Here is an 8,367-nt window from a genome sequence, read left to right as displayed (position 1 = left end):
GTAGATAACCTTGTGACTATTGATGATCAAAATTAGGGGGCATGTTGAAGCCTGACTACTACGGATGTCTGAGTAAATGTCTACAATATTACAAGGAAAAGGCTCGAGATAGAAACAAGAACAAGATGTTTCATTCCAATGGTTCTCACATATAAAACCAATTATTATTTTTCATATCCTTACAAATACATGGCTTATTGCAAACTGCATAACTAGCAATTTGATCCCTTCTAAGGTGAGATTGAGTGGAAGAGCACACTACAGATGAAAACTACAACATATTGTAAATATATGCATTTAGGAAAATGGCACAATTGGCACAAATTTCTAATCACCTTAATTGTCATGTCTTTCTAAATGGTAAAAATGAATGCCACAATAACTGAAATAATGTTTTAACTTATAGAATGTAGCAATGTCCCAATTAATACAAAGTACTGCAAGTTGTTACTTTACAAAAAAACACCTACATTAAGCGTGAAAATTGTTCAAAGCTAAATATGATGTCAAAGATAGATTTGATTGTTCAAATCCTACAATGAATAGAGACGACATCTTGCACAACTAGGTTTTCACTATCAAGTTCTCTATTCTTAGGGGTAGCCATGACTTCCCTGAGGAGGGGTGGCTCCCTCCCCTCGATCCAGCCTTTGAGGTAGCCATAAAATCTTTCATATATCTTATGGTAGCTTCTTTCTCAAAAGCAAAAGAACCATAACATCAACCAAATGATGGTTTGTTAAGAAATGGAATAAGTGCTTAAAGTCATTCCATCAATCCAAGGAGAAAAGCACTTCATTTTCTACCTCTACAATCTGTGCTTCGAAATATAGATTCAATTATCAACTATAAACACAAAAGTTACTTGACAACATCACCCATTGTCACCTTGGTGATCATCCTTCTCACATAAGGCTAGATCTCCTCCAACATAAGGGAGGAATCCATGATAAGACTACAAACTTGTCCTTCAAACACTAAAAAAACATATTTGCAAAATGATATTGTTTTTGTCTTTTAAGATTTGAAATGGAAAGCTAGGAAAGAAATAGTGCTTGGTCCCTGGGCTATAGACTCTAAGCAACAAACAAAAATTTAAAATTGATGAATAATATTTGAGGCATGACAAAAAAACCAAACAACAAGTTTTATCAGTTAAGAATAGATCCAATAAATATGTAACAGTGTTATCTCCTACTAGATGGAACATTTGAAGGCAATGTGCTCCCCCAACTTGATCTCTTGTAAGTCACATAGCTGAAAATTCCCTTTGAGGTGTGCGATGTTGTGAGCTATCTCAAACCAAAGCTAGTGGGGGCTCACTCTGAATGAACCAAGGGGAATCCTAAGGTTGTGCATCCAATCTCTATTAGTATAGATAGGCCGAACAATAAGAGTCACTTAGCTACATAAAGCACTCAAAATAATAAAATGGCATATTCAAGCTAACGCCCTCACACATGGTCAAGTTTCCTATCACTTTTTGGTTGGATACCAAAATGGAAACTTTGTACATGCATATGAGTCAGGTCCAGTGTCTCTTGGTCCTATCATACTTATGAAGGAGCTTTCCTCTCAGTTAACAAAAAGTAACATTTCTTCCTTTCTAAGCAATGTTAATGTCGAGGAGAAGTATCTATGAGGTGAGGAGATCTTGAAATTGGTGGAAGAAACTCTTACAGAGAAATTTCCATCAAGTAAAGGGAAAAATCCATCAAAAACTGCAATAGATGATTTGAAGTCGAAGTACACAAATTTCATGTCAGGAAGGTTTCCTGATCTCCCAGAGGAAATTTCATTCTAATAATGTGATGGAATATTTCTCTTCAAGATTGTTGTTTGCATTCATCTGTTTTTCTATGATCTATGACCTCTGCAAGGCTAGCCAAATTCAGGATGCAAACAACCAATTGAAACAAATTTTGAATAGAGGTTTGTTTGTCAGTTGTACTACTTATGGGTGTTAAAATTGGAAACTAGGGCCAAACTCCATGTGGGCCATCTTATTCATGGAAACTAATATTTTTCTTGGATTCCTCTCGTCGAGAGGTGTAGGATTGATCTAAAGATCATCCGATTCCGATATGTATTCATGGAGATATGCATTTATTTGTGTTATGTGACAATTCGTCAAGGTCGGCCAGCAACCAAATTACCCCAACTTGTCCTCCACATTTTACTATAAATAGAGGTGACATTCAAGTCATTTTCGCACACTCTTGTGATCTCTCTTTGTTTCTGTTTTGGGTTTTGATGAAGGAGAGATCTAGAGGGAGTGCCCTAGGCTCTACGCTGCCCTAATGGAGAAGCTCTAACGATGACCTAATAAAGCCCTAACACTGACCTAAGTAAGAAGCCCTAGCATTGCCATATCAATCAGGAAAGAAAGACCTCAACGCAATCATGGAGGAGGATTCTATAAATGCAACAAGGAGAAGTTCTAACACTGTTAATTTGCCCTAAACACAAAGATCCTTATGTGACCTCATCTACAGTCTAAACACAGTCAAGATGCACTCATACGCAGCCTAATCTAGGAGCCCTAATACACAGTTTGATGAATCTCCTATCTACCCTAGCCACAATCCAATAAGGAGGTTCCATCCTTTACCAATCAAGGAGTTTAAGCTGCATTCAAGTGTGCCCTCTTTCGCTGTGAAAGTAGGGCTAGTGTTGCCCTTGTCCCAATCCTAAAGGAGGACATCTTGGCTACAGCAAATAAAGGAGGAAAGTCATAATTGAAGGAGCCCTTATCTATGTATGAAAGGACCCTTAGATGCTACAACTAAACCACAGCAAGGGTAATTACATTATAGCAGAGTATCTGTGATATTGTCACATTGTTGTAGGTGGAAACATTATTGTTTGGGCATGTTAGTATTGTTCCTGAGGTCGATTTCAAGAGAAGAAGAATCTGCAGTAAGGAGGTGCTTGTGACTGTTGTTTGTAGTTTGACTGGGTCACTATGTGAAGGACAAGCACAATGAATATGCTACTTGATGACTATGTGTTAGGTCACAGGCCATAACATCACAATCAATTCCGTAGGGCTATTTGAAGGCTCAAATCATTAGCATTATAAAATTGTTGAGATCTCAAACTATTGGAGGGTTGTATGATGCTGCTGCAACATGAGGTTGACAGAACTATTGTAATAGTGATGGATGCAGCATGGCTGGATACACAATGGATGCAGCATGGCTGGATACACGATGGATGCAACGTGTTTACAACATGGATGGATGCAACATTACATTATATGTAGCATGGTGATGGAATCAATTTGGAGAATCAGTTGAAGAATGAGATCTGATAAGTGTGCCTTCACTTGAGTTCATATCTATAGTCCTTGTCATCAGAACAATTGTGTCATCTTCATGGTGAAGATATCAGATGTCTGATCTCTTATTTTGACAAGTCAAATTGTTGACTTCTGATGTATATGTACTATCTCTCTCTACTAAACTATTGAAGATTATAAGAATAATTGATCAAGGGTTCCCCACATTGGGGTTTGTCACTGGCTAGTGCCACATCTTGTGTTGTACTATCTTGGCTTATCTTCTATGATTTATGTATATGTTATACTTGCATCTTACTGTCATGCTAAATGTGATTGCTAATCTGGAATTGATATTGAACTAATATAAAAAATTGAAGTAAATTTCTCTAAGCATAGAACTTACCAAAAATTAACATGGTATCAGAGGTGAGGTGAAGACAAAGTCCAAGCAAGAGTGAAAGAGAAATCACCAAAGTCAGTTGGAAAGGAAAAAAGGCTCAATGCGTTCCTCATCCCACTTTAAATTCACCAAGGGTGAAGTCAAAGCAAAGAAGATTATCAGAGTGGCGCAAAAGAAGCGTCTGGTGGCCTACCTAAAGGTCACTTCAATGGAATGTCTAAATCTAAGGGTGGAAGGAAAGGCAGATTCCTTGCTTGCAATGAGCATGGCCATTATACGATGGAGTGTCCAAATAGAAGGGACACATCACTTGATGATGATAACCATCATTCCAAGGACATCTTCAATGATCGGAGGAATGTTACAATGGCAAAGAGAAGGGGAAAGCAAGGAACTCCAGGTATGAAGAATCAAATATTGTTTCTGAGCATTATCTTATGTCGGTCCTCTCCACCGGACTCGTTGGGAAAATTGATAGTGGTGCCTCAAGGAACTTCACTAGATTTAAGGAAGCGCTCTCTAATATGATAGAGAAGGAAACAATCTTGGAGATTATTCTTGGAGACAATGCCACCTATCCCGTAAAGGGTGTAGGGAATGTTTCTCTTCAAATGGATCAGGGTAACTCGCAAGAAGTTCTTTATGTACCTGATCTCAAAAGGAACTTGTTGTCCATTTCGGAAATGGAAGTCAAAGATTATAGGGTGGCATTAATTGATGGAAAGGTACATGTTTGAAAAAAGAATTTTAAAGATACTTTTACTCTTGGGTTCAGGGTTGGCAATTTGTATCAAGTTGCAGGAAGTCCATTGGGGACCATATCGTGTGACTCATCTCTTCTATGGCATCGGAGGTCTGCCCATATTCATTATGGGGCCCTACCCGTTAGATGGTGACAAGGATGCTTGAATTCAAAGAAAAGCATGAAGGTACATGTCCAAGATGTATCAAATAAAATCATACAAGGGGACCATTCCCCTCATGTAATAACAAGACCACAAATCTGAAACAACCCGAGGGGTTTAAGATTCATGATCGGGAATCTCATGTATGCAGGTGAAGGAAAGCTCTCTATAATTTAAAGCAAGCACCCCAAGCTTGGTGTCATAGGATTCATAACTATCCGATGAAGCTGAGATTCACTAGGAGTGAAGCTTCAAACCATTGCTTTAAGGTTGTGGATGATAGACCTCTAATACTGGTACCTTATGTACATTGTGATATTCTGATCATCATGATCTTCGTGATCTTCTGTGACAACCAGAGGGGGATTTGATTGCTGAAGAATCTCGTGTTCTATGATCGTTCCAAGAATACAGACATCAAGTACCATTTTATCTAGGATATGGTACAATGGGGAGAAAGAAGGCTTCATCATTCTGGGACTGATGTGCAAGTCGTTGATATTTAGATGAATCCCCTGGGAAAGGTCAAATTCTTGACTTTCTGAGAAAAATAGGAGTTGTGGAGAGACTCTCTCCTGAAGGTCCAGTATAATATGGACATTGAGCTCTGGGAGCTCCAAGGGGCTTAGGGTTACTTCTTATAGTGATGAGAAACCATAGGGTGAATGGTTCAGCCTTCCCCTAGTGGTTTTCTATGTAGGCAGGATGAGTGGTTCATCCTTCTCCTGCTGAGACATACTCATAGGGTGAGTGGTTTACCCTTCTCCTAGTGATTTGTTGTGTACAAGGTGAGTGGTTCAGCCTTCCCCTGGGATACCCCATGGTGACATGCAGGGAGGATGAGTGGTTCATCCTTCTCCTGTTGAGAAATCCTACCCATGTAGTCTGGGACTCATGGTAAGTACCTCTCATCGGCCAATGAGTAGGGAAATGAGGATAGGGACCATAGTACTACTGATGGACGCATCGTGTACTACTGTACACCCTATGCTAGGATGATATTGATTTGGGATCAATTGGAACTGACTTCAAGTCAGTAAGAGTGATATAACTCACTCTCTTTTGGAATTGATTTCGGATCAGTAAGAGTGATATAACTCACTATCTTTTGGAACCGATTTCGGATGAATAAGAGTGGTATGACACACTCGCTTTATTGGAACTGACTCCGGGTGAGTAAGAGTAGTATGAGACACTCTCGTTTATATGGGACTAACTTCGGGTCAGTACAGGATGGTATGATACATTCTCAATCACTTCTTCTTCTTCATAGTTTAGTAGAGCATAACAGTGTAGGGAAATGATAGCAGAGATTGTACAAACTGGCAGATGGATTAGAAGATGGAGTTCTCCCTAGTTGAGAGGGAGTGTTAAATTGGCAACTAGGGCCAAACTCCATGTGGATCATCTTATTCATGGAAGTTGATATTTTTCTTGGCTTCTTCTTGTCGAGAGGTGTAGGATTTATCTAAAGATCATCTGATTCCAACATGTATTCATGAAGATATGAATTTATTTGGGTTATGTGACAATTTTTCAAGGTCAGCAAACAACAAAATTACCCCAAATTGTCCTCCAAGTTTTACTATAAATAGAGGTGACCTCCAAGTCATTTTCACACACTCTTGTGATCTCTCTTCATTTCTATTTTGGATTTTGATGAAGGAGAGATCTAGAGGGAGTGCCCTAGGCTCTATGCTGCCCTAATGGAGAAGTGCTAATGCTGACCTAATAAAGCCCTAATGCTACCCTAATGAAGAAGCCCTAATGCTGCCTTAGCAGTCATGAAAGAAAGACCTAAACGCAGTCATGGAGTAGGCTTTTGTAAGTGCAACAAGGAGAAGTTATAATGCTATCAATTTTCCCCAAACGCAGAGATCATTATGTGACCTAAACGCTGTCCTGGAGGAGTCATAGAAGACATCTAGGACGCAATCAAGGAGAGTATCTTCACAACAAGATCTGGCCTTCTATATGCTACTCAAAGCCGTAGTCAATGAGGGTTTATATGCTATCATGAACTAGTGTTCTAGTGTGCCCTAGACGTTGTCAAGGAAGAGAGTTATATGTTGTCCAAGGAAGGAATCTCATAAGCAGTCTAAACGGAGTCAAGAGGCACTCATACACAACCTAATCTAGGAGCCCTAATCTATAGTTTGATGAGGCTCCTATCTGCCCTAGCCATGGTCCAATAAGGAGGTTCCATCCTTTACCAATCAAGGAGTTTAAGTTGCATTTAGGTGTGCCCTCTTCCACTGTCAAAGTAGGGCTATTGTTGCCCTTGTCCCAGTCCTAAAGGAGGACATCTTGGGTGCAGCAAATAAAGGAGGAAAGCCATAATTGAAGGAGCCCTTAACTATGTATGAAAGGACCCTTAGATGCTACAACTAAATCATAGCAAGGGTAATTACATTACAACAAAGGACCTGTGATATTGTCACATTGTTGTAGGTGGCAGCATAACTTTTTGGGCATGCTAGTATTGTTCCTGAGGTCGATTTAAAGAGAAGAAGAATCTGCAATAAGGAGGTTCTTGTGACTGTTGTTTGTAGGTTGATTGGGTAACTATGTGAAGGGACAAGCACAATGAATATGCTACCTAAAGACTATGTGTTAGGTCGTAGGCCATAACATCACAGTCAATTTCGTATGGATATTTGAAGGCTCAAATCATTAGCATTATAAAACTGTTGAGATCTCAAACTATTGGAGGGTTGTATGATGTTGCTGCAACATGAGGTTGATAGAAGTATTTTCATAGTGATGGATACAACATGGTTGGATACACGATGGATGCAACGTGGTTGCAACATGGATGGATGCAATGTGGTGATGGAATCACTTTGGAGAATCAGTTGAAGAATGAGATATGACAAGTGTGCCTTCACTTGAGTGCTTTAAATTGGCATTGACATAAATTTTGACACTAATTTCACATTGAATAAGCTTCTAGAAAACCCTTACACCTTTTCTTTTTTCTAAATACAATTCACCACTTATTATTTCCTCACACTCTCTTCTAGACTATTTGAGCAAAGGTATCTCCTACAAAAACAAGAAGCACTTTTGTTGTGTGTTATGCATTGTGATCTGGTTTTGTAGTCACAACCAGAAGACAGTTGTGAGCAAAAACATTTTTCCACACTTCATTTCTTCACATCTTCTTCAACAAATTTTAGGCAAAAGTGTTTTTTACAACTACAACAAGCATGCTCTGTGCATTTTGGACATCATGGATATTATTGGAGGCTACATTTAAATTTTCTTACTCAATTATCCTTTCTTCTTGTGCTATTTTATATTTATAGATAGACAGACAAATATTGTTTCCCTATTTCAATTTAAATTTTTGTCTTTTTACTTTTTTGATGGGGGTTGAGGCAGGGATCATGTTTCTAGCATGTACCCCTCTCCCAATACCATGCAACTTCGCTTCCAAGGATTTTTGAGAGGGAGACTCAAAGGCTTTCTAAGAGAGCCCTCAATCAATCTCCAAGGCATCTGTCACACTTCAAAAAATAATTCCAACTCAGAGTGACTTTTTAAGTTAAAATTGAGGCCCTTCTGGGTTGATTAGAAATGGGCTTCTAAGAGTTTCATTTAAGTATTTCACAACTAGGGATCTTTATTCTAAAATATTAACTTAACAATAATTCTCAAATGTTGATGCATCACTAGGATAACAAGATTAACACATCCAAAGCGTTTCCACAATTTACATTGAACTGAAACTCAATCAATAAAGTATCCAAAAAATCAAGAAAGAAAAAGGAAACATA

The sequence above is a fragment of the Pinus tabuliformis genome, chromosome 3_2, assembly GCF_031772625.1.
Source record: "Pinus tabuliformis cultivar Carrire ecotype Pingquan chromosome 3_2, CPIR1, whole genome shotgun sequence".
NCBI lineage: Eukaryota > Viridiplantae > Streptophyta > Pinopsida > Pinales > Pinaceae > Pinus > Pinus tabuliformis.
Note: the sequence above shows the minus strand (reverse complement) of the source record.